This window comes from Manduca sexta, chromosome 7 (genome assembly GCF_014839805.1).
Source record: "Manduca sexta isolate Smith_Timp_Sample1 chromosome 7, JHU_Msex_v1.0, whole genome shotgun sequence".
Taxonomy (NCBI): Eukaryota; Metazoa; Arthropoda; class Insecta; order Lepidoptera; family Sphingidae; genus Manduca; species Manduca sexta.
Genome location: NC_051121.1, coordinates 11,452,707 through 11,479,103, shown reverse-complemented (window position 1 = coordinate 11,479,103; position 26,397 = coordinate 11,452,707). Strand labels below are relative to the sequence as shown.

The 26,397-nt window shown below is 34.9% G+C and overlaps 1 protein-coding gene across 2 annotated transcripts in view; it reads right to left on the bottom strand.

Moving 5' to 3' along the window:
• LOC115449426 overlaps positions 1-26,397 on the bottom strand; it is a 278,936-nt gene that overhangs the window by 8,876 nt on the left and 243,663 nt on the right. For both annotated transcript variants that reach the window (XM_030177242.2, XM_030177243.2), the window contains exon 5: positions 12,916-12,970. The gene's annotated coding sequence lies outside the window, so the exon portion shown is untranslated. The remainder of the gene's footprint in view (positions 1-12,915; positions 12,971-26,397) is intronic.

Below are 26,397 nucleotides of genomic sequence, written 5' to 3'. Positions count from 1 at the left end.
ATACGCAAATTGTGACAACTTGGTTTGGATAAACTTTATAGTTGCTGCATTAATAATTTGTAGTCTAACGTGTTTCTTGTTGAATTGGAAATTTATGGTTGAAATTAATAAATCATTGCACGAGAACAATTGAGCAGTATCCCGAATTAAAGTGAACAAAATCTCTCTCTGAGTTAGCACTTTTATATTCTGTATAGACATACTTTTAATTGATCCTAAGGTAGCGAGACAGAGATCAGATAATCCATTGCTATAAACAATATTTTAATGACAAAAGAAAAATCATTCTGTAAATTATATATCAAAAAATACAGTCTAAAAGTAGAAGGAAATCATTTCCTTTTTAATAATCTATATCATAATAATAGTTATCTTTCCTATTCCCTTTCTGATGGTAAACGATACGACCGCCGATAAACAGTTGAACCACCATCCAACGCCTTGAATTACAAAGTATTGTTCGGTATTCCACTGCGCTCATCATCCTGAGACATGAAAAATTAAGTCTCATTATGTCTAGTAGTTTAATAAAATATCATTAATTTGTATTTTTTATCAAATGAAATATAAAAATCTAATCCAATAAAACATTTGTAAACACCTGTAAACACTTTTTGCACAAATAACTCAAATTTCTTACCAAAGCAAAGATAATAAATCACGTACAACAAATAGATAAAGATGACAAAACCAGTGTTTTCTCGTGGCTTACGCCGCTGTAAGCCAGGTGGGACGAAGAATAACGACATGACTACGTGACAAGCCGCCATGTACGGAGAACGGTGAGGAGATTATTTTTCGGGTACGAAGTTGATTAAAAACGGTGTTAGAAGAATTTTTAGAGTAAAAAGTAGCCTACATTTTTCATCATATTCTTGAAAGGGGAGAAGTGGGTGTTCTATTTGCATCACTGCCTACATCTTTGGTGATAAAGGCGTGATGTTGTTTGTTGTGACATTTGATGTGTTACGATCTGTTATAACAGTTTAGCGAATTCTATGTTTCTAAGAATCACTACGCATTTATATTAATAATAAACTCTATCCCATAAGGGTAGATAGAGACTATGAATTGCCACTTTGTAAAGTTCTGGCATACTTTTTTCGCTTCCTCCACCTTCATCAGTCTTTTTTTTTCATGCCTTCTTTGGAATATATTTTGGTATTACACAATTAGTTACAGACTCCAAAATTGGTTACCAGTATATAAGTAATGATTTTTGTTGTTTTTAGGTGGCTTAATTTTTTGTTAAAAAGTTTTTATATTTTGCTTTTTTGTGTTAGTTAAATTCAGTATGCATTGATGTCAACAGTTTAAAAGTTTTCTCATGTATCTCCTAAGTCAAGGGCCCAACAACAATGTTTATATGGGACCACACGGGATTTACAAACTGTGAAATAAATAAAGATTCATCAACATCGGATAACCCAGTCAAAACTTCTGAGGTAACAAACATAAAATTACCATCGAATTGGGAACCTCCTCCTTTCTTTGAACTCAGTTAAAAAAGCAAACCGGTCAGTTGGTCATTGACTCTCTACAGGTCAGTTGGTAATATCTTTGTCAGCATATGTCTTATAGAAGATAGATCTTTTTATTTTAATCAAAATCCCTTCAATTCCTAACAGCAGGATATAAATTGTTTGACATACTGCTAATGTCGTGCAGCGGCGACATCGCGGAACAATATGTAACAATGAAATAAGTTGATGTGCTTACCCGCGAACACACAGTGGAGACGCGAGGCTCAACTTTACTGCTCAATGTAACGCTATTTTGATAACTTTATCAATAAGACATGCCTTTTGTTTATGATAGTACGCAGCATAAATTATAGAAAGCCGTTGGCTAGGTTTCTTTTTTTTTCTGTAAGCGATATGATTGCCCATAACCAGTAAAAACACCATCAAACATCAAACACATTAAATTACAAAGTATCGTTTGATATTCAACTGCGCTCGCCATCCTACAATTATGGGCGTAATACATAGGTGCACTCTGTTCCTTCAATTTCATAGTCCGATGAGACAGCAATCCGACATGACCGGAGAAAGATTAGGCGTAAGACCAAGGTCGTGCTTTCCGACGCACGAGGATATCACACTTCTAACTTCCTCTCTCTGAGCTGCGACTGAATCATATTTAAGATGGAAAACCTAGTAAATATTATTTTAGGCCCGACCTGAGATTCGAACCCAGGACCTCAGGGGGGTAATTGCACTCGTATACGCAGTACAATACGTCACCGAGGCAGTCAAGTTAGTTCCGTTTCAAATATGTATACTCTCTCAATGCTGGGCACATCCTCCTCTATTACTGAGAGGGATTAGGCTTTAGTCTACCACGCTGGCTCAGTGTAGATTGACAGATTTCACATAACCTCACAATTCTGATAGAGAGCTTCTCAGGTATGCAGGTTTTACGATGTATTCCTTCAGCGTTAAAGGAAGCGATAATTCATAATGGACCGCATTAATGTACATTACCACTTATATGTTGTGTCGGGTTCAAGTTTTCGGTGTCGGAAAATTTTACCTTTTGCCACTAACGATCAGACCCATAAGGCTACAAGCTACACTACTTACCTCTCAAGCATAATTCTTACTCGCTCGCCCACAATACCCCTCCAAAAATAGATCGCTAATCACGCAAAATGGGTTCTAACACAAAGCATCTAATCTATGAGTGATTCAGCAAACACGCACAGAACGACGGGGCAATTTAGTGAATCAATATACGATTAGATTGAACCGGTTTCTGGTATTTAGGCATTGATTCGAGAATCAGGTTGATTTGGATACAGATTGGTCAATGATTTTAAGTCATCGTCATTCAAATATCAACCAATGACCTCCTGTTGGAGGGTTAAATGTTGGTGGTAGGATATATTTTATATCCGTCCGGATAGCAACCACCGTGCACAAGGTGTTAAAGCCCGCCATAGTGGCCCACGAAAGTGTGTCGCGTTCCGGGATCAGCCTGTGTATATCCAGTGCCAACAGGCTGTTATAATTTATTTCTGCAAAAACTAATATTTTTAACAACCACGTTGCTAAACACGTTGCGAAGGGATGGGCAGGGGTGCAACTAGGGCATTCTATTTCGCCTGTGTGTTCTGTCTTTAAGAAATCTTGCACAAATTCAGAACAAAAAACCTAATATCGCTTTGGCCGACCCGGTATTCGAACACGTAACCTCAGAACGGTGTTGTTAGGCTCATGCATTACCACGACGACAATGACTCAATCAACAACAGTTACATTCAATTATTTACACATATAAGTTCTCCTACACTATGAACATTATAAACTGAAATTTATTAAGTATGTAAATTTTTAGAACAATTTTGATATTTCTGTCCATCTGTATAATAGCGAAGCATTCCCATTCACCTCATTTTATCGTAGCACAGAAAGAATAGACAAAATCCACTCAAAAATAAATAAAAAAACAGGTGTAACGGGGAATCGTCAAAAAGAAAATGAACTGACTTATCCACCGCCCAAAATGATTTCCTCTTTTTGAACAGAGATACAGTTACAAACGATAATGGTCCTTAACAAAACTAAAAAAATTGACCATCCTTGCAAATATCGTATGCTAAAAATGAGTATTGAATAAGTATTGGATGGCAAGTTTTTGCAGCAATATATTGCGATAGAACTAACATTCCCGTTTATATTAACAGCAATATTTTAAAAGTGGCAAACATATGTGACATGCGCAAGTCTTCCAAGAATAGCAAAACCGATATCACTTTGATATATGGGATTCGAACCACGGACCTCAGAGTCAGTCAATGCAATAATAACGCATTATATTTAATGAAAATTTCAGTCAAGTATTACGATTTAAAATAAAACGCCTACAAAGTCGAATACGAAAAGATCTAAAAGGACAGACAGACGCATAAATAGTTGTCAAGGCGTCTGGATTCAATGAATGTGTTTAGTCTAGACTTTGCTGATAACAGAAAAGAAATCTAGATCGGTACATTAACAGCTAAAGTATTTAAATATAAACAGGTATAAATCGCTGTCTGAGATTTCTCAATTATTACATAAAGTTATCCATTTGAAAAAACAAGGTAAACAATTTAAGTGTGTGAGTTTTATGAATAAACTTTAATTGTTAACTTTAAATCAGATTATAATTTATTTAATGGATAATTTTTATCTGATGAATTAAAAAACGCCCATTAACAAAACATTTCTATTTATACGGTCACTGATTAATTGTTTAAACCTTTTAAAAACATAATTATTTCACAGCCATATTTCGATTATACTTTATCTGACCTCTATTGACCTTACTTGTTTTGACCCTAAATCCAATTTAACCTTAAGTTACGAAGGCTGACCGTTCGTTGATAGTTTAATATAAATGTCATATTTTCACCTCATAAAATTCAGAAGATATTACTTATCTTATAATTGAATTATTAAGGATTAAGCCTAGCAACGTAGGGGTGCTAGATTTTGTTCTAGTTATATATGTGTGTGTTTCGAAAATAATTCTTGGACTTTGTATGATGGCTGTTTAGGTTTTTGTCAAACTAATATAATCTATATATACAATAATGAATCCCTATTTCCCTTGGTCACGCCATCACGCGTGAGCGGCTGGACCGATTTCACTATATTTTTTTTGTTTGTTATTGTCAGGAGGTCCCTATGAAAGAAAAAATACACAAAATTACGCGAAAAATTAGAAAATTTAAGAAAACTTAACGGAAATATTAATTTTATATAACTGTCAATTGTTAGAAATAACTGTCAACGAATGACAGTATCCGCGCTGCAAATTCATAGTTAAGACGGGACAACGTCTGTCGGGTCAGCTAGTTATAAATATATATTTAATTTAGTTTAATAATAGTTATTGGAAATCGGAATATGGGGAATAAAAAAGACGATTATTAGAATGGAGACTACTATGTCTCGGGAAGACGAGCGCATGGCCACGCAGAACTTTATAATTAAATGTTCTGCGTAGTGTTGTTACTGTTTATGGGAGATTGTAATGCTTAACATCAGGAGAGTGGAAAGTGTGTCTGTACATTCAATTGAGATACTAAAAAAATATTTCCTTCTTCAAATCGTCATGTTCGCACATCAAAAAGTATTTCTATTTGTATCTCTAAGATTTTGTTTACGTAATATTCAAATATCATCCTATTATAAAGGCCATAACGAGGGCCCATTCATTTTCTTAGCCCTATTCCTTAATATTTAAACTGTCAAAGAATTGTTCTAGTATATTTTTGGACAACGAAGACCACTCCAACATCAGGTTCGCTTACTTATATTTTGTCGGCCAAGGCTATAAAAACTAAACGAAAAAAATGTAAACCACGCGAGCAATTTTCCCTAAGATTTTCAATAAATTTCACACTAAGTCTATCCTCTTATAACTTCAATTTGTCGTGCATTGAAAGCTAATGCTTAAATTTATGTGGGATTTGATGATAGTTATCGAGGTATTATGCGTAACGTAGCGGTATATTGGCGACTAATCTCGATTTAGTACATGTAATGTAGATATTAACTTCTGTAACGTTGTGCAAATCTGAAACCAATTGGTACTTTAGGTTACTTATCGAGAAATCTGTTAGAGGTTTCTTTCTACGCCAAAGATGAAATTTGAATCAACAAACTGGTTCTTTTAAAAGAAGAAAGCAAATCGATCACCTGATGATGATGAAAATAGTGCCAGCGGAATCATATTTTAAGCTTCAGGCAATCTTATTATACTAGCTGGTTTTTCGCAAGCACAAATACGTATAGCTAAGTTAAATAATATATTTAATACTAGTCCAGGAATGGTACGAGAAATTTGGTATAAAATTAAGGGGATTATGGTCTTCTAGCGTATTATCAAGGTATTAAGATATAATAGTTGTGGAGGACACCGAAGGCAAAAGACCGCATAGTCGTGCACCAACAAGTTCGTCCGACCAAGTGAAAAAGTATCTATATGAGTTGTGGGAAACACCAAAGGCAATAGATCGCGCGTGCACCAACAAGATAATTTGTCCAAGTGAGAGTTTCCGTACTCCAAATTATACACAGCCATACGAGACGCGCTGGACAGGACCCAGTACAGAAAGATAAACCGTTGCAACCCTGGTGCTGATCGCAATTCCCAGACCCAAGGGATTACCCAAAAAGAGAGAAGATAATAAATAATTGTCAAGTTATGCTACATTTGTACCTAATTACGGATATCTAGCATGTGATGGTCTTTTGATCAAATCAAATCAAATCAGTCGTTTATTCAGTAAATAAACTTTTGCATGCACTTATACAGGTAACTTGTATATAATTATGGTTATAGTGATATCGTTAGAACTTAGACCCAGCCCAGACCCAAATCAGGAAAGACCAGGGGTTTAAGGTTAAAGAGGACTATAGTCCTCCACATGTAATTGTCTCAAGCAATTGTCAAGTCAATGGCCCACGGCTAAATTACAAAACTCAACGTAATTGCAGGCTAAGGAACCGAGCAAATAACAGATTGTATCGTGAACCAGCAATACTGTAATGTCGGTTGGAAAATTGTTATTTGATATTCCATTTGAAACTTTGTGAGTAACTTCAATAATTCCGTAATTGGAAACGATATTGGACTCGGCATTATTCTTGTTACAAATGGAAATTTCTGGAATATATTACTATTTTTGCTTGGGGCTCTGTCTGTATGGAAAATCCTTTTTTGCAAGATCCAATTGTGAAATTATCTGAGATAATAAGATAATTTTAAATCTAGGTTTTATTCTATCCATGTATCAAATTTAATCCAAATCAATCCAGCAATCACTTAATAAATCAATTTTTTTTTTCTAGCTACTGGTCCAAGCGATCGTGGTTCTTAATTGCGAATCACTTGCTCATTTCTTCTTTCATTTATATATCATAATATTACACCAATAATCAAAATTAATCAGTAAATATCTATTCTGCCGAAACTTTAGCAACAAATAACTTAACACAACAAAACTCTTAGACATAATCTGTACATATTATAAAACAAAGTCCCCATAAACTGTCTCTCTGTATGTGATCGATTTTCTCAAAATTTACTAAACGTATTTTTGTACGGTTTTTACTAAAAGATAGAACAATTCTTGAGGAAGGTTTAGGTCCATTCCATTCTAATATCACTCATAGCCTTATTGTTAGAGTTAACTCATTAGCATACGATTATAAAACTAATCCAGTATTGCGAACTGGACGCAAACAAGCCTAGATTCTTATCACAAGTTCACACTAACTTAATAATGAGGTCAATCGATAGCCCGACCCCTATGTGCGACGGGACATAACAAAACTTGAACAGATTGTATAAAATACAGGTCTTATGTGATATTAGTATAATTATGTGATTTGTAAAGAATTTAGGGTATTATGTTTACAAGGTTTTTAAATATGACATCACTTTTTGAATAAAGTTTCCGGGGTGATTTTTATAGCTACGGACTAAATCTAGCAGTGTATAAGTTTCAAATTGAATTATTTTAGGAATTTTGCGAAGTTTCTTTGCGGTTACTTTTTATCCCACGTAAATATGAATTTATCCCGAAATTTTGTCACACGGGTGGTGCTGCAGGAAAAAGCTAGTAAGAAATATAAGGATAGTGGGTAAAAATCATATCTTTTATGTGCAAATACCAAGGAAGCGACAGTATGGTTTATATTCTGTCAATATTTGTATAAGAACGCCGTACCAATAAAATAATATTTGAAATCATTTTGTTCATCAAAATTGTACATTTTAAGTAATCGTTACAAAAATCGCTACATACATTTCTTTTAGTAGTGTCACTGTCCAGTAACATAGCCAACCTTAATATCAATCCACCTTACGGTAAAATGAACCTTCTGTACCCTTTATTTTGTGTCCGATACAACTCCCCCGAGGTCAGTCGTCACCTGACAGTCATGGCTTAAAAAACGCTTTAGCGCGCGCAAATAAAAGCTCATTTCGTTTAATTAACTCCGATGTAAGCCATTTTAAATGATGACACGAGTAATTGATAGAGTATTTCTACCTTTTCCAAACGTCAAAAAAATAAAAAGACTTATAGTATAGTCATATTGCATACATATTTCTGATTCTTAGAGCTTTCCGATTATCAAATAAGTTATTTTTTTTACAAGTCCACGGCAAAGCTCTGCACCTGAAATTAGCGTTGTGTGATCCAAATAAAGTATCGAATGCCTAGCTGTTATCTCTCGCTAGTTCACTCAATTATGCCGGTCTATTTGAAACAAGACCTAGGATCGGTACCTTTCTAAAGTCGCTAATGCTAACAGAGAACAAAAAATATTTAATATGGGATAATATCCTCACTAGACTTATCAATAAAATTGCAGTTGTAAAGAAGAAATACAACACTTGCGCAACCAGCGACCTTTGATATCAAGGAGAAAGACGAATGGCTATGTTTTTAGTCGGTAGAACGGTTTATATGTGAGTCCGAAAGAAATATTTAAAAGGATTTCCTCGTGTTAAAAAAAGTTGTTTAGAAGAATAGGTTAATTATATACTTTGTCTATTGTGTTTTTCTAATTCTAGAGAACTTTTATCTCACGCTAGAAAGAGTCCCCAGTCATCCTAGAAGTCTCGCATTAGGAACTACTAGCCTCTAGAGACTTACAGGACTTCATCCAGACTGGGGCAAATGTTTGCCGACTACGCAAATAGATACTAGTGGGGAAATTGAACTAGTCGCCTCTCCAAAGTAATTATGTATGTTGGAGTGATTGTATATTTCTGTGCATTCTGTAGTATTATCAAGTTAATACGTGAATAAAAGTATTAAGTGTGGAGGATATCACAAAAATAATGTAAATGGCCACCGTAATCTTACTTATATTATAAACTAGCTTCCGCCCGCAGCTTCGCCCGCGTGGATTTCGGACTTCAAAAATGGAGGAGGTGCTCAATTTGTCGGGATGTTTTTTTAATGTATGGTGGTATGCAGGTGGTCCGATTGTCCGGTCAGGGTCTGATGATGGGATCCTGGTGAAATCGAAGGAACTCCTCTAATATTATAGGCAAACCTATGACGATTTCGGTATTTTATATAGCATAGCTGTTGTCCGCGACTTCGTCCGCGTTTCCGTCGTTTTTCGTAAAAAAAAGTAGCCTATGTCCTTCCTCACGGTTCAGTGGTTTTGATGTAACAGACAGATTAACTTTCGTATTTTAGTAGGGAAATATAATATGTCAATCTACAAATATCGCAATACGGAACCGCACAATATTATTGTTAATAGCTGTGCCCGCGACTCCGTCAGCGTCTGAGAGTGTTATAAGCTTCGAACTGCTAGGCTATCGGGAGTTACACGTGTTATTGTGAGTCAATCATAAAAGATAGACATATGCTGTCGTGGGATATTTTTTACATAATTTTAAGGAGAACATTTCCGTCATACATGATTTCTGTGTAGCTTTAACCATTAAGGTTGCACACGCGACGGAAGCTTAAAAAATGGAGTAACTTCTCCCGTTTTCCCAACATTTCCCTTCACTGCTCTGCTCCTATTAATTGTAGCGTGATGAAAAGTATACTATAACCAGCACAGGAGTATGACAAATAATTGTGCCAAGTTTCGTTAAAATCCGTCGAGTAGTTTTTGTTTCTGTGACGGTTATACATACAGACAGACAGACAGAGAGACAAAAATTTTACTAATTGCATTTTTGGCATCAATATCGATCCCTAATCACCCCCTGATAGTTATTTTGGAAATATATTTCATGTACAGAATTGACCTCTCTACAGATTTATTATAAGTATAGATATAGAAGATACAGATAAAGATATTTGTAAAGAAGTTTTGATGTTTGTAATAATTCGAAGGAGGTAATTTGGATGATGGGTGTGAACAATACGTTTCGAATGTATAGGTATGTATAGGTATGCATGTATAGGTCATGTGTTTTTTTCATTAACATTAGCATTTTTCCATCTCGCATAAAGTTGCCTTTTTTATTGTTTTAAGTGAGGAGACGAGTTTGCCTTTCTCCCGACGATAAGCCATACAACCGCCCATAAACAGAATAAAACACTATCCAACAATTTAAATTACAAAGTATTGTTTGGTATCCTACTGCGCTCGCCTACCTAAGACATGAGATGTTAAGTCTTATTATGTCCAGTAATTACGCTGGCTAAATAACTTTCAAAACGGAGCACAATAGCGACTACACATTGCTGTTTAGCGGTAGGAATAGACATTGCGTTGGTACCTACCCAGGCGAACCCTCACATATGAGATACCTACCATCAGTAGTTTTAACTCGGAAAAAATATATGTAGTTGTGTAGTAGGGGGAACGAATAAGGTCGTAACTAATGCAAACACGTAAATAAAAAATGTGATTGAGTAAAAGCATACTAAACATTCGAAAGCAGTTTCTTTTACAGTGAGTTACTGCGCAGTTTGATTTACTTTATTTATTCTAACAGCAAACTTTAAAATGCAACACTATTCAAATATTCATTCGTAAATATTTAATTCGGAATAAAATATTCATGATTGTATAAATATTGAAGAGCTAATCCCGAAGCTGTATAGAATTTTAAAATTGATGTATGAATTAACAGCATTTTTGCGGATTTGCGTAGTATTTGTTTCGAATAAAATATATAGGTAATGAAATAATAAAAATAGTAAGACCTTGAAAAACCATAACTTGTTTTACTAAATCTTTATTTTTGCTGGTATCCAACAGTAATGTTTGTGAGTTATATAAAGAATTGTTTTTAATCTTTCGATTTAAAAACAATTCTTCACAACTAACATGCGTGCCATTAGGTTCTATAATTATAGTAATAGTCTCGCTCGTCACAATATTTCCCTACCTCATAGAATACGCACTTATTGAACCTCTGCCTTCTTCAAAGATACAGGTATAAATATTTCATTCATTCTAGAAATATCACGTTCAACAAACTAGTGAAGTCAGAAATCCAATTACTATCTAATAATTTCAGACGGTTCTAGAATTCTTTGTTAGCAAAAATTCTAGGTCTGCACGAGGTTCCCGAGGGATTCACCTTCAGCCCTACATCAAGACTATCGTTTCGTGTCAAATTAGTAATGGTATCCCACAGGACCTGTCCTGGATGTGAGTATGTGAGCGATGGAAAGTTAATGTTTTTAATAGTTGCCTAGTATAATTTTCTAAGTGTCGAGGGTATGGAAGTGTCAAGAGAGGTAATTTTGTAAATTTGTGTAGGAAAAGACGATTAAGTAGCTCGTCTAGTGACAAGCGACAAGTAGTAATTTTATGAAAATGGTATTTTGATTGATTGCCTCCAATTTTTGTTTACGACAAGCGCTGACTTTCTCTGGTCAATATACTAAATATCAGTTCAATTTGAGTACCATGTAAAAATCTTTTCTGTCATCAAATTTATATTATAATAGCTTTTGCTTGCGGGTTCAGCCGCGTGAAATAACTTTCCGGGATTGAAGTCCCAGTTTACATTTTCCCTGGATAGGGTAGTCTATGTCCTTCCCAGGATCTCAAACTATCTTCATAATAAATTCATCGAAATCCGTTGGGTACTTTTAGAGTTTATCGCCTTTAGACAGGCAGACAGATGCAGCGGGGGACTTTGTTTTATAGTATACTAGCTGACCCGACAGACGTCGTCCTGTCTTAACTATGTATGCACGCGCGCATTCAGTCGATCGCTGACAGTTATATAAAATTAATATTGTCGTTACTTAACGACAAGAATTTTTTTTCTTAAATTTTCTAATATTCCGCACAACTTTTGATTTTTTTCTTTCATAAGAACCTTCTCCTGACAATAACAATCACAACAAAAAATAATTGTGAAATCGATCCAGCCGTTCACGCGTGATGGCGTAACCAAGGGAAATAGGGATTCATTTTTATATATATAGATTTTTTAGAACTTTTGAAGATGAACTTAAGTGTTTATGCACACGCAACGGAAACTCTCAAAGGGAATAAATTTATCCTTTTTTGCAACATGTTGAAACGAGACGAAACAGTGCTACGCTCATTTTAGTAGTCGAAACCATGTAAACTATCTATATTCTAGTATCTGAAAATAGCGGTTTCTAAGCCTACAAAGAATTTCGTGTTACTTTCAATTAGGCTTTGTTAGTGCTAGAGTATTTTCAAAACTGTGTCGGACAGTGATGAATGATGTAGTGACGCGGGTGTTTTGATATATTGAGCCTAATTATTAAAAGCGTAAAGTTCTTTATTATGTTATTATTATATTAGATTGAACTTTGATCTTTGAGATTTTTTATAAACCTAATGTTGTTAGTGTCAGTGAATTTAATTTTCCTTTATCAGTTTGCTAATGGTAGGATATATTTTATATCCGTCCGAATAGTGATCACCGTACACAAGCTACCAGAACCCGCCATAGTAGCCCACGCAATGGTGTCGCATGCCAGGATTAACCTGTGTATATCTGGTTCCAACAGGCCGGCATAATTGTGTCGACTGTCGAAGGGTAATCATCTCTCGTCAGTTGACATTCTATTGTACCCCTCTCCATTTACCATCAGTTACATTGGGGTCGGTGTGCCCTGACCTTATAAAAATAAATAAGGGTTTGCATATATGCATCAAAATTATACTTACACGAACAGATGTGAGGCCGCTGTGTTTTTGAGTTGATTACAATAAAATAACTGCATTACAATAAAATATTTAAAAATTATTTATCATCAATAATTATTGATACAGCAACTGCTTGTTTGAAAGTGACTTCTATTACTTTGCTTAGTGGATAAGTTTTACTTTGTTTCTTTCAAGTCCCATTCAAACACGACCTCAAATAAAACCTTTATTGTCACTAACTTAAGCAACAAATCCCTTTATATCATAATATAAATTTCTTAGCGAAACTCACCAAAATAATTTTCCACACTACTTTCTCTTCACATATCCATATCCACTTTTCATACCTGAAAAAAAAGAAAACATATATTATAGCGTCAATTATATTTAATTTGTGTGGTTAATTTTAATAGCAGAAGGTCATGGGCAGGAAGACCTGAAGGGAATGACTACCCGAATATAAATACCAACGAGACAAAAGTTACTTTAGGTACTAGCTATTAAGGAACCTTGAAAGTTAATTTTTATGCCTGCTAAAAAGCTGCAGTGTGTAGTCACTGTTGTGTTCTAGTTTTAAGGACATTGTAGCCAGTGTAAATGAACATAATAAGACTTAACATCCCATGTCTCGGGGCGAGCGCGGTGGAATACCAAACAATACTTTGTAATTCAACGATGGTGTTTCTACTTTTCATGGGCTGTCGTATGACTTACCATCAGGCGAACAGCAAGTTCGTCTCTTCATTAAAAGTAATAAAAACATAAAAAAATATGTCGTATGTGAATACGGATATCTATACATTCGATAAAATACGTTAATAGCCTTCGGAAGCCGAAAGATTGAAGCAATTCGTATAAAAAGCCCGGTAGAGCAAGTTAAAAAGGCGGGCGCAGTTAAAAATTTAACAATAGATAGTAGCATTGTCCCGCTGTAACAGTTGGACAAAGAGAAAATTGTGACTGCCACAGATATATAGCGACTGGATGAGTGTTTATATTATTAGTTTCACAGCTCTATGAGTGACTTGCTAGAATAACACGACTTCATCCTTTTATCCTCGAAGAGGTGGACAGAGGCGCAACTGGTGTACCTACTTGTTTCCGTGCGGATTCCGTTCTGTTATATGATGAGGGCTAGCTAGAAGAAAAAATGTAATTTTCGAAATAAAAAAAAAAAATCCAAGACTTGATTTGTATGGTAAGTTTTATTCAAATACTATCCACGGTTTTAGAGTTTACATTTAAATCTCAATATTTTTATAGGTTTGTCCATCTTAGTAAATAAAGTTTAAACTTTCGCAGTAATATTACTGCGAAAGTTTGTGAAAATGTTTGGATGTTTGTTTAAAATAAACGCAAAAACTACTGACAGGATTTGGACCAAATTTGGCATATGGATAGATTACATCTCGGATTAAAATACAGACTACTTTTTATTCCGCTATTTTGCTCCTACGGGAAATAAAATATTTTAAATTTGATTGTTAAATATGGCGCTGTCAACATACTGCTGGGGCATTATCACTACATACATACACAACATCACGCATTTATCCCCGAAGGGGTATGCAGAGGCGCAACTAAGGCACCCACTTTTCGCCAAGTATGTTCCGTCCCATGATGTGATAGGGGGCGAGCCTATCGCCATATCGGGCACAAATTCCAGACTCCGGGCTGATACTGAGCAGAAAAACCCAAATATCACTTTGCCCGACCCGGGATTCGAACCAAGGACCTCAGAGCGCTATTGTACCGGGCATGCAATACAACTACGCCACCGAGGCAGTCACGTTTAGGCGTTATCACTACAGTGTGAGATATTTGAAGCGGGAAGGCTTTTACCCAGCAGAAGACGCGAGCAACACGTAGTTTATAAGTAACATAGGATTATAAAATAGTATGCTGAACCATTTTTTTTATTTATTTGGATTATCAACTAATGTCCCACTGACACCTTTGCAAAAAGCTTATACAAAAATAAATCATGCACAACGTTTTAATTAATAAATCAACAAACTATTTATTTTATATAATAATGCTTTTGGTCATGGCTCTTGCGTACAAGCTAATGCTAAGATAAAAAAAGCCTATGATAATGTAGCTTTCTATAAATAAAAGAATTTTCGAAATCGGAATAATAGTTCCATAGATCTAAATACCGTTGTATTTATAAATTTGAGACCCCTCTATTTTATTGATTATTATTATTCATTACTAGTCTATGTGCGTTATTATGTTTATAAAACAAATACATTCAATTTGAGCTTTATAATATTAAGGTTTAGTTACATTTTCAATCATTATAAACGCCACTGAACTTCGAAACTGAGCATCACTTTGGACCCTAACTTTGTCACAGTTAAACTTACCAATACGAAATTAATTGAGCGATCGATAAGTCGCCAAAATTATGGTAGGACTAGCTTTGCTCACGGCTGCGGGTTTAACATCCATTTCCAAAAAACATTCAGATACTGCAGCTGCATAATTGATATATTGTATTTGACAATAATCCAAATTATATTTTACACTGAGTGCTCGTACGGCACCTGGGTCCCTTATTGAAAATTAGCGCTGCAATATTAGTCATGCTGGTACTGCAGCAAGGAGCTGAATGAGGTTTCCCATTGTTGGCGCAATGGGTTTAATTGTGTTATACATTTATTTACATTTTTTTGTTTTTTTAGCCTAGTTGGGTGTGGAACGGACTGCCAAGACGAATGTCCGCAAGTTCAAATCCCAAGGGCACACACCTCTGACTTTACTAAAATCATGTGTGCATTCTTTGTGAATTTATCGTTCGCTTTAACGGTGAAGGAAAACATCGTGAGGAAACCTGCACATCTGAGAAGTTCTCCACAAGAATTTGGAGGTTGTATGCAGTCTACCAATCCGCACTAGGCCAGCGTTGTGGACTAAGGCCTAATCCCTCTCAGTAGTAGAGGAGGCCCGTGCCCAGCAGTGGGCAAGTATATAATACAGGGCTGATATTATTATTATTTATTATTGTTCATGTTATACTGATGTCGTTGTTGTTGTTTTTGAATAAGATCTTTCTTTCTCTCAGCTTCGTAGTAGTAGTTTTCTTTTCAAAATCGGTTAAGTATTTTTCGAGCGTAACCCTTACAAACATACAAAAATTACATCGTTTATCTTTTAGTTTAACAAGCTGCTCCTTTGGTGGCAAGCGAGCCTGTGTATATATAGTTCAACAGGCCGGCATATTTGTACTGACTGGCAAGGGATATGCATTTCTCGTGAGTCAGCACTCTATTTGGACTCTACTGCACCAACAACATTGCTACTATCATAAAACATGAAATGTCGTTTCCAGTTTTGCTCTCTCTGTGTTGTTAAACTCAGCCTGTTTCGCTTTAGTATTCGTTGTAATTTCGCGTGGACACGCCAGCGGATTCCACCAACTTCGCCTTTGATGGACATTTTAATGGTTTTACTACATTATGTTTTCATTTTAAAACTATTTATGTCGCGTTAAGCCGCGGACGAGTTTCAAATTAGATTGTTGAAAGCTTATTTAGGACGTTGGTTACGTAAACTGGGACATGTTACGTTGTGGACCCCTGTTTACTTATAATTGAACCGGTTTGGCTGTAACATTGTCGTGGAATAACAAACAGGATATAATTTAGGACTTGCTAATGTTCCCTTCGTAAATATGTATGTTTAACTCTATATATCGACGGTTGAAAGGCAGTGATATCTAAGCGACAAGTATACCGAAAATGTATTCTATAAATATTTAGAATCGCCATATTTCTCAGCGTCAGCTGATCTAGGTTTTGAAGTTCTAGGACAATTTCAATATCATTAGGCAATATCTTTATAAAATAAAAAGTTTAATTGTTATGAATTTTCATATTGAAATCGAAACTTTAAATCACTGTATGCAAAAATTTACTAATTGTCGCTTATATATTATTGCCTTGCAAGCGTTGATAATTTTTTTTCCAGCACGGAAAAGTAACCCCACTTAACCAGTGGAGTGGAAACCAATAGAATATCGACTGACGGGAATTGATTACCCCGCGGCAGTCGACACAATTATGCCGGCCTGTTGGAACCGGATATACACAGGCTGATCCCGGAGCGCGACACAATTACGTGGGCCTCTATGGCGGGTTTAACACCTTGAACACTGGTCGCTACCCGGACGGATATAAAATATATGCTACCACAGCACTTAACGCAAACTTTGTGATTTGGATGTTGGAATTATTTGAGTAATCGTTTCGCAGACCGAGCGACTTGCTTGTCTTCATATAAATAGATGTTATCAGTAAGTGGGAGTTTTTTTTGTTACGATTGAAACTAGACCATTTATACCTCACGTAGATATAGTCAAGACGTTTCTCGTTATACTAGCGATCAGTGGCGAAGCGTCCATACAAGCCGATTCCTACCGGGTTACCTTTTGTAATTTAATTAAAAATAATAAAAGAAAAACATAACAATATAACTAGAATAAAAATAGTATATTCAAACAAGTCATCTTATATTTATTAAATAAAATCAATACTTCAGTGATACCTGTCGTGCCTATCAATTCGTTAAATCGTAACTCGCGCGCAGTGCCCGCGCCTTATAGTGTTCGAAGTGAACCCGGCCGCGTATAGCTTCCCTCGCGATATTGTTGTCTCCTTCACACGCAGCGCGGTGTCTTTGTCTAATCTTTTGGTAGTGACGTAAAAATACATGTGTGCGTGCGTGTCTGTGTACTTCAGGGTAACCCGAGAATTTGCGGCTTCATGTTGAGCTATTGGCGCGAAATATTTTTAATAATTTAGAATGTATAATTAGTGTTTTTGCGTTATTAATTCTTGTTGGACTCTTTTAGGTACCCATGTTCAAAATATATGATTATTTTGTACTTTTTAGAGACTAGATATAATATGTTAGAAGGAAATTATTAAGTATTATGTTATTTTACTGATTTTAATTTATTGTGAACAGCGTATTATTTTATGTTAACTGTAGAAAAAACATTTCGTCGGGTTCCCTTTTGAAAATTTTCACCCTTCGCCACTGCTAGCGATATATCTGTGAATCTATTATCTATTACAAATATTTGTGTATAACTGCGAAAGATTTTATAGATGTTTAATTATACGCTTAAATTCTTGAATTGATTAAAATTCTTAGCATAAAGGTAAACCAAATCGTGTCATTCCAATAAAACCGTTATACTTTTGTCGGGTCAAGGAGCCGTGACTAAAATAAGCATACAAGCAAATTTATCTCTTTCTCTCAGTCAAGTCATCAGGGGCCTTATTCTCTATCCCACACGTTATTTTAACAGTGCGTAACAAGCACGTAACACAACGCATCATGTTTAGGACTATAGAGATTTGGCTTACAGAATACCATTCCACGCACATTTCTCGAAGATAACATGACACGGCCGCGTTACGCGCTAACACTATAATACAGAATAAGAGCCCAGGAAGATTAGTTAGCAACATTTTAACCTGTGATACTATTATTGACTGTTAATAATCGATTTCTACGGCTTGTGTACGAAATTTTTCACGTTTTTAAGAGATAGTTTTGTCATTGGGTTTTTCTACTCAGTATCAACTCGGGGTCTGGAATATGTGCCCGATATGGCGATATCTCATCATGGGATAGAAAACACACGTCGGAAAGTTGGTGCACAAGTTGCGCCTCTGTCTTTTAGTGTGCTTGAAGAAGTATACTTTTCTAAACCTATAAAAATTAACTATTTGCGCGCTTAAACATATATTCAAGTAAAGGCGTGAACTCATTTTATTTCGAAACGAATTTTAAATTCTATTCCTATTAAATCTAAAAACAAAACCAATGTTTACGTTTGGTTACCGTATTAATTGGCAGTTGATGTATTTATTGCGGGTTCGACTCTCCGGTCAAGCGCCGAAGATTTATGCGATCCGCCGCGAGGTGGGGGTTTTTTGTTATTTTCACCTTTAAGCTATGTTTGTGTTTACCGGATTTAGAACTATAACAGCTCGGGATTTTGGTCTTAAATAAATTCGAGATTATTTGTTTTAAGATCGTTAGTTACGATCAGTGTTTTATTTATTTTGTAAATATTATTATTTATTTAGTTACATTATGGAGGATTAATTTAAATGTAGTTAAGGATTTGAATTTATCAAAAATATATATTAGAAAAACATAAAATTAGATTTTTTAGACATTTGTATATAACAAAGGTGTACATAACATATTATTTATTCAATAGTTCAATACATTAAAATTTACCTAACTTTTTTCTCAAAGGTATGATTGAGTTATAAATATGGCCCTTAGTTCAGTGACATATCAGTAAGAGAAAATAGATACACGGTTGTAATAGCATTATATGTTGAATGGAATGCAAATATGGAGGATGAGGAATCATATAATTGATTATTATTACCGTAATTCTTAAAATAAAAGTACGCACCGAAATAGATTCTACGAAATATCTCTTAGTCCATTAAAATTCTATATATTTTTTGATAGAAAGTATATATTGTGACAAGAAAGAAAAACCGATTCGCCGGATAATATTTTTTTTTAATTTGTTATCTTTTTTATATGCTCACGTTGTCTCATCTCTATATCAGCCGTAGGTTTAATGTTAGACTTTAGAGAATGCTTCAGGTATTTACTCAATGTACTGTACTGTAATATAAATTTACTGTACACAAAGTTTATATAAATAAATAGTTTCGTAGCAATATTTCGTTGCGTATATTTGTTTTGATACTAGCTCACCCGATAGACGTTGTTCCGTCTTAACTATGAATTTGCAGCGCGCATTCTGTCAATCGCTGATAGGTATTTCAAACAATTGACAGCTATATAAAATTAATACTTTCGTTAAGTTTTCTTAAATTTTCTAATTTTCCGCGCAATTCTTTGAATTTTTTCTTTCATAAGAACCTTCTCCTGACAATAACAAACACAACAAAAAAATAATAGTGAAATCGGTCCAGCCGTTCACGCGTGATGGCGTGACCAAGGGAAATAGGGATTCATTTTTATATATACAGATATCTTATTAAAATAAGGCGCAGGTTTGAATCAAACTCGATACAAAGACCACAACTGTCGTTAAACGGTTTCTATACAAATATTATGAAAATTACTACGCTATGCTTTAGTAATTCTGTTGCTAATATCTGAAATAACATTTGCTGCTTGGGCTACAGCATAACAAAGGGATCCTGTAAAAACAGCATCAAAATATAATTTACGAAGCATTATCAAACCGGATTGTAATAAAATTAATTTAGGAGAGAATTCGAATAATCTTGAGACCTCCCCTGCGCTCCCCTGGCCGCCACCTGAGCGTTGCACCTGCGACTCTATTATTGCCATATAATTAAATGTTTTTGAAGGCTCTTAGCTTTTTATAGATTTCTTTCATTTTTGAAGAATGCCCGATGAGTGAGCTTCTATTTCTTGGTTGAGTAATTGGATTTGAAATTGTTCACTTAACATTAGATCAACTACAGATTATTGATTTGATGTGACACAACTAATTATCATTAAAACTGTATGAAATTGTTTTTATAATTACTTCCACCGCTCCTTATTAAGGATTACTGCCGGCTTCACTTTTATAATTTATGCGAGAAAACTATGAAAATAAAGGATATTACTAAAAAAATACATTATTAATATTTATAGCATAGTAATCTGAAACCATTTATAATTATTATTAGTGACGATACTTTGTAGCGCCTTCTCTTTTGGAAAATTTCACTCTTCGCAAAGCATAATGGTCACTATAAGTTACACCAATTTATTCTTCATTGTTTTCGAGGTTAAAGTATTATTATTTTTTTTAAATCCCATGGCAAAAAATTATGAAGTATAAAATTAATAAGGTACTAACTTCACTTAGCAACAGGGTATTAAAGGCGTTCCAGGGTAAAAAATATACAGAAATTCCAATACAATTGTACTTAAATATATTTCTGTGGTACATTTGTTACAAAAGCAAAGAAACTGGGTCGTGTAGATAATTTCCGAAGAAAAGGTCAAAGCTGTACAATTTAAGAAAGTAATAAAAAAATGTAAGTACGAAAGGGTCTAACGATCCACAAACCCTTTAGCGGAGGTAAATATTTATATATTTGTATGACTGCGAAATCGTTTCGGGTTAATAGTTTGTTTTGTTTCCTTTTGTTTTATGGTCTGAAATATAGAAGTATGGGTCCAAATATATTTATGAGTTAAGTCAATACCTATCACTATTTGGAGCCGATTTCATCTCTTCCACAAAGCTGTCAACTAGTTTGATGATTTAGTCCACCGAAGGAAATTGTGACTACCATGGCTTTGACATAAAGGATCAGTGGCATTTATTTCATTAAGCTTATAATTATTTTAATTTCTTATTATGTCGCAAGTTAAATTATGAATATAAATATATGCATAAATGAATGAATCCTTCCTCGAATTTTGGCTACGATGCGACAGTCAATCGCAACGGAGATTAGCCAGGTACGCAGGAGATATTGTAGTGCACAAGTGTGTGGACAATACACAGGCACACTTCATTGTCATAGTCTGTTAAGACGGCAATCCGACATGACCGGAGAGAGATCGTGCACAGGATCAACGACTATACATGCTTTCCGAGGCACGGGGTATCACACCGCTAACTTCCCAACTCCAAGCTGCGACTGAGTACTTTTTAAAGATGGAAAACCCAGTCACATTTATTTTTGGCCCGTCCCAGGATTCGAACCTAGGATGTCGCGATAGACATACTTTTACCAGATCCGCGTTACAACTAAGCCTCAGAGCTAGTCACATAATATGAGCACATACATACATACTATATCATGTTTATAAATCAAAGCGGACACGAGCAATGATTCAGAACCCTTGAAACAGTGAAATTGCGAGTGTAAACACAAGAAATTCCGTAATACAGACGGGATGTCGCAGATCTCTGTATGACCCACGCTCTTCAGCTTATCCCCTATAAATTATGACAGAGAAGGCTCCTATGAATAAATAGCGAGAGGCTGGAAATGAATTATTCGGTGTTATGGCACTGGCTAGCTATCACTGCGATATAGTGTTGCCGGAGATTCGACTTATCTTCAAGGTATACATTTTTGGGAAATTTATTCAAGATTTAATTTAGGGTTTTTAGTATTACTAATAAATTTTAAAGCGTCTTTTCTATTTGGCATACCACACTGGCATACCAAACGGTGAAGAAAAACATCTTGAGGAAACCTGCACATCTGAAAAGTTCTCTATAGGAATTTCGAAGGTGTATGAAGTTTACCAATCCGCACTAGGCCAGTGTGGTGGACTAAGGCCTAATCCCTCTCAGTAGTAGAGGAGGCCCGTGCCCAACAGTGGGACAGTATATAATACAGGGCTGATATTATTATATTATTATTATACGTTCTGGAATTACGAATTTAATCCGTTGTCCTACGTTAGATTATCGCTTGTTCATGATTTCGATGATAATGGATAAACTGGTTTATGATAAAAAAATTAGAGTGCAAATTGGAGATATTTTATACAAAATAAAATTTTACAGACCCCGCCTCGAGCGAGCAGCAGAATTGAATTAAAATTCGAGTGATTTACAAAATGTAAACGATATTATGCTTTTTATGGCAGGTGATAAAATTCGTTTTTAATTTACGGCGCTAAAACGATTTATATTAGTCGCTGTACTGTTTGAACAAAAGTGTTTCGACTTGGGAATACTATTACTTTAGAATTAACAAGTTTGCGATATAGTCTACGGTCGATGATATAGCTAGCAAGAAATCACCTCTCATCGATTCTTTAATGAAGGTTATTAATACTACGATGTTTTCTACGGTTAATTATATTATAGTAGGTAACTTAAATCTACATAGATTTCATAACGACAGTTCTATAAAGGTTAGATAATTATTTGAGTATTTGGCAATATTGACGGAATTAGGAAAAAAAACCTTTTAACTGGACAATGAGAGTGCACCTATGCATTGCGCACAATAATATCTCCTGCATACCTGGCCGATCTCATGCAACCGAGGCATTCAGTAGTCAGAAAGTAGTTCAGTCAGCAATAACCATGTAATTTTGATTGAAAATACAGAGGTTTAAAAAAAAATACATTTATATATTATATATCAGTGCTAACAATATTTGATTCTGAATCACTTTATGATCACATGCCATCAGGTGACGCTCATTATTTAGTAGTCAGCTTAAAATCTAGTAATGCTCAATAAATCCAGCCATAAAACACTGTTAGTCCGTTTACTTCACTTATATTGGACCTCTCACCTTCGTGTTAACGCCTCGGCAGCGTGATTTAAGGACCTTAAGGGTTGTTCGTCATATTAAATCACTATTCCGGACCTTCAGAAGTCAGGCTTCTACTGCCATCAATCTCGACCTTTATGAAATTGACATACCGTTAGGTTACGTATTAATTTGGCGTTTTATTGAAGAGTAAAGGGAACTATCCCAAGCATTGACGTATATTCTATAGACACGAACGTCCATATAAAGTATTTATTCGAAATCTGAACTTCATTGGCAACCAAAACGTCACTAGTATAATCTATTTATTCACTTGAACAACAAATGATTTTACTTATTTGACTAAAATTTTTTATTCACATCCAGTTTTGCACTTAGACTCACGTTTTTATTTTATGAGCGCCACTCCGTACACAGGCACAAGTATCAATATTGACACCATATTAAAATCAGTTTGAATGGATAACAGTTCAAGGCAGTTGAACTCAGGGAATGGTCGGTACGCCAAATCTAGTACGTAGTACATATATATCAATGATCCCAAGACTTTGAATTGATGTAGTTTTTGAGTAACTGAATAAGTTATATGTGCCGAGTAAATCGCTGGTCTGGTAGGTCATTATCGTCCAATATAATATGCCATAGATATATTTTGTTATCAAAACGTAGACATTACCAGCCTTACTTATAAAAATTTTGCAAAGCTATGCTTATTTAAAACACAAATTTACTCGATCAGCTGTAAGTCAAAACCCGCCATCTTAACTCTTAATAAGGTTTAAACTAGGATGAGGTGATGTTTTTGACAGCTATTTAAGCAATTCTTAACCACCACTTAACGCTAAAACAAGTTTATAAGTAAGACTGTATGTAATCAGTCTTTTATTAACATTTGGCAATGAAATTTTAGATCACCATCTATTCTTAATATCAACATAACTATTATCCCTATTCACCCCTTTTTAAACCGGACCAACCCAAAAATTAAAAATACAAGAAACTTGATTAACTACCACCTGGTAATCAAATCCAGATCTTAGACGCAATCCACCGTGTGTACCAAATAGTTCATTCGAAAACCGCATACAACGAATACAATCCGCGGTGGAGAGGACCCTCGAGTATCAAGTAACGCGGTGTCGGTAAGTAGTATCGATTCCTTGCGGTCGGCCTTGCACGGTGTCCGGTGTTAGAGATCTGGTTTCTTATTTGCTTAAAGTTCTAGACGTTCCAAAAGACGGTACAGTTACTTTCAAAATATATCTAGTCATATCAAATTAATTGTTCAGCCATTAAAGTAGATTCTGAAGAATTCAAGGTATTATTTATTATCCCTTTTGTTAAGACCTTCATTTCATCTTAAGCGAAATAATGATCCATTTTTTAACACCGGTAGTATATATTGTAGTGTTTGGTGCGTTGTGTTAGCAATGAAAGGCGCAATACAAGACTATTCATTAAAAAATCACAACCACCTGCCGTTATACAATGTATGAGATATACCATTCTACCCTTTTTAGTACAAACATAATTATGGACAAACTAGTTTATCCGACAGACGTTGTCCCGTCTTAACTATGAATTTGCAACGCGAATTCTGTCAATCGCCGACAGTTATTTAAAAAAAATATATATTTTCGTTGAGTTTTCTTAAACTTTCTAATTTTTCGCGCAATTTTTTGAATTTTTTCTTTCATAAGAACCTTCTCCTGACAATAACAAACCCAACAAAAAAAATTGTGAAATCGGTCTAGCCGTTCACGCGTGATGGCGTGACCAAGGGAAATAGGGATTCATTTTTATATATCGACGCTGGAAAGCATAAACGCTGTAACCCTTGATATATCGAAAATACGTTTTTTACACCGATGGAATCAGGAAATTTTTCTGCGTCGAATGAACACATGCTCGTTGCTCTAGGATGAAAAAAAATTTTTGCACAGCGTAAAATTTTGGTGATTTTTTTACATATCTCAGACTTTATATTGCTGTAACCCACCGAAAAACTAGTGTATTTGTAGTAAAGGTACTTACACCATTTGATAGGTTGTAATCTAAAGTGTGACCATGGTTACTACGTTAATACGGGACAATATTTTTAGACACACTCAGGTTACAACGTTTATACGGTATGTAAATAATATACACTCTAAAGGTTACAACGTTTACATGGTATGTGACATGAGGAGATTACTAATTTAAATCCTTTTACATCGTTTAAAAATACGATCCGTACCGTATCGAGCGTTTGAAAATATTTGAATTTTTTTAATTAAATTCATATTTTTTTATTGATTATACACTAATTAACCATTGTTCAATGTTTCCTTTTATTATGATTTACTGTAATAGGTAAATTATAACCTAACTACTATCGTTATGTAAAATGTAGGAGCAATATTAATTTTAGTAATACAATTTTGAAGCATTTCTTGAGATCTTGAATATCTCTTAATTGACATCGAGTAAAATTTTGTAATTTTGATAAGCAAAAGCAGTAGATAAAATAAGTCTGTGAGTTATAATAAAAACGTCCTGAGAATTTTTTTTTTCATTTTAAGAATAAAATTACTTAATTAAATAATATATTTAGTAATTTGATTTCAGATGTCGTTTGAACGTCGTATATGGCGAAAATATTTAATACTAGAATGTAATTCCATTCCATCTCAAATAATGATGTTATGACAGATGAAACTGAAAATTATAATAATAAAAAAATAACGATTCTCAGTGAAAAAATCTATAAAGAAATAAACGGAAAATTGATAGAAATTCTTAATACTAGGTTTTGACATGAGAAATTCACATTTTGTATGGGAAAAATACATCCTGGATTTTTTTAAAAATATAATTAATTAATCAAAGTATGTGCCATTGTTATCTATGCATTTTTACTATTTGTAGGGAGTTCATTGATCTCTTTACTAAAAAAAACATGGGGGCGAGAATCAATAAACTTTCTGGAGGCGGTTTGGAATGCCACATCGGAGTCGAATTTTTTTCCTTGTAAAAGTTATTGAATTTACTGAAAAAAATGGTAATTGTTGGAGCAAGGTCCGGAGAGAGTACGGCGGATGTCGCAGACATTTAAATTGCAACTCCTCTAGTTTAGTGGCTGTCTGTTGTGCAGTGTGTGGTCTAGCCTTGTCCTGAAGCAGCAGTGGCCTACAGCGATTGACTAGCCTCCTTTTGGCAGCTAGTTTGCCCATCATGGTTTGCAGTGGCTGATAATAGATATCTGCCATAATCGTTTGGCCAGATTTTAGAAAGCGTTAGTGAACGACACCAGCACTAGTCCACCAAACACTCAAAACTAATCTTCTTTGAATCAATTTTCGCTTGGGGCAGGATTTGGATGGTTCTCTAGGATCCAGCCATTGTGAAGAACTTTTCATTACAGGTAATCATTCGATTACAAATCCTATAATGATAGTGTCGGTTGAGCAATGTAACGCAGCATTCGACGCGATTTTGCTGGTTTGATTCACTT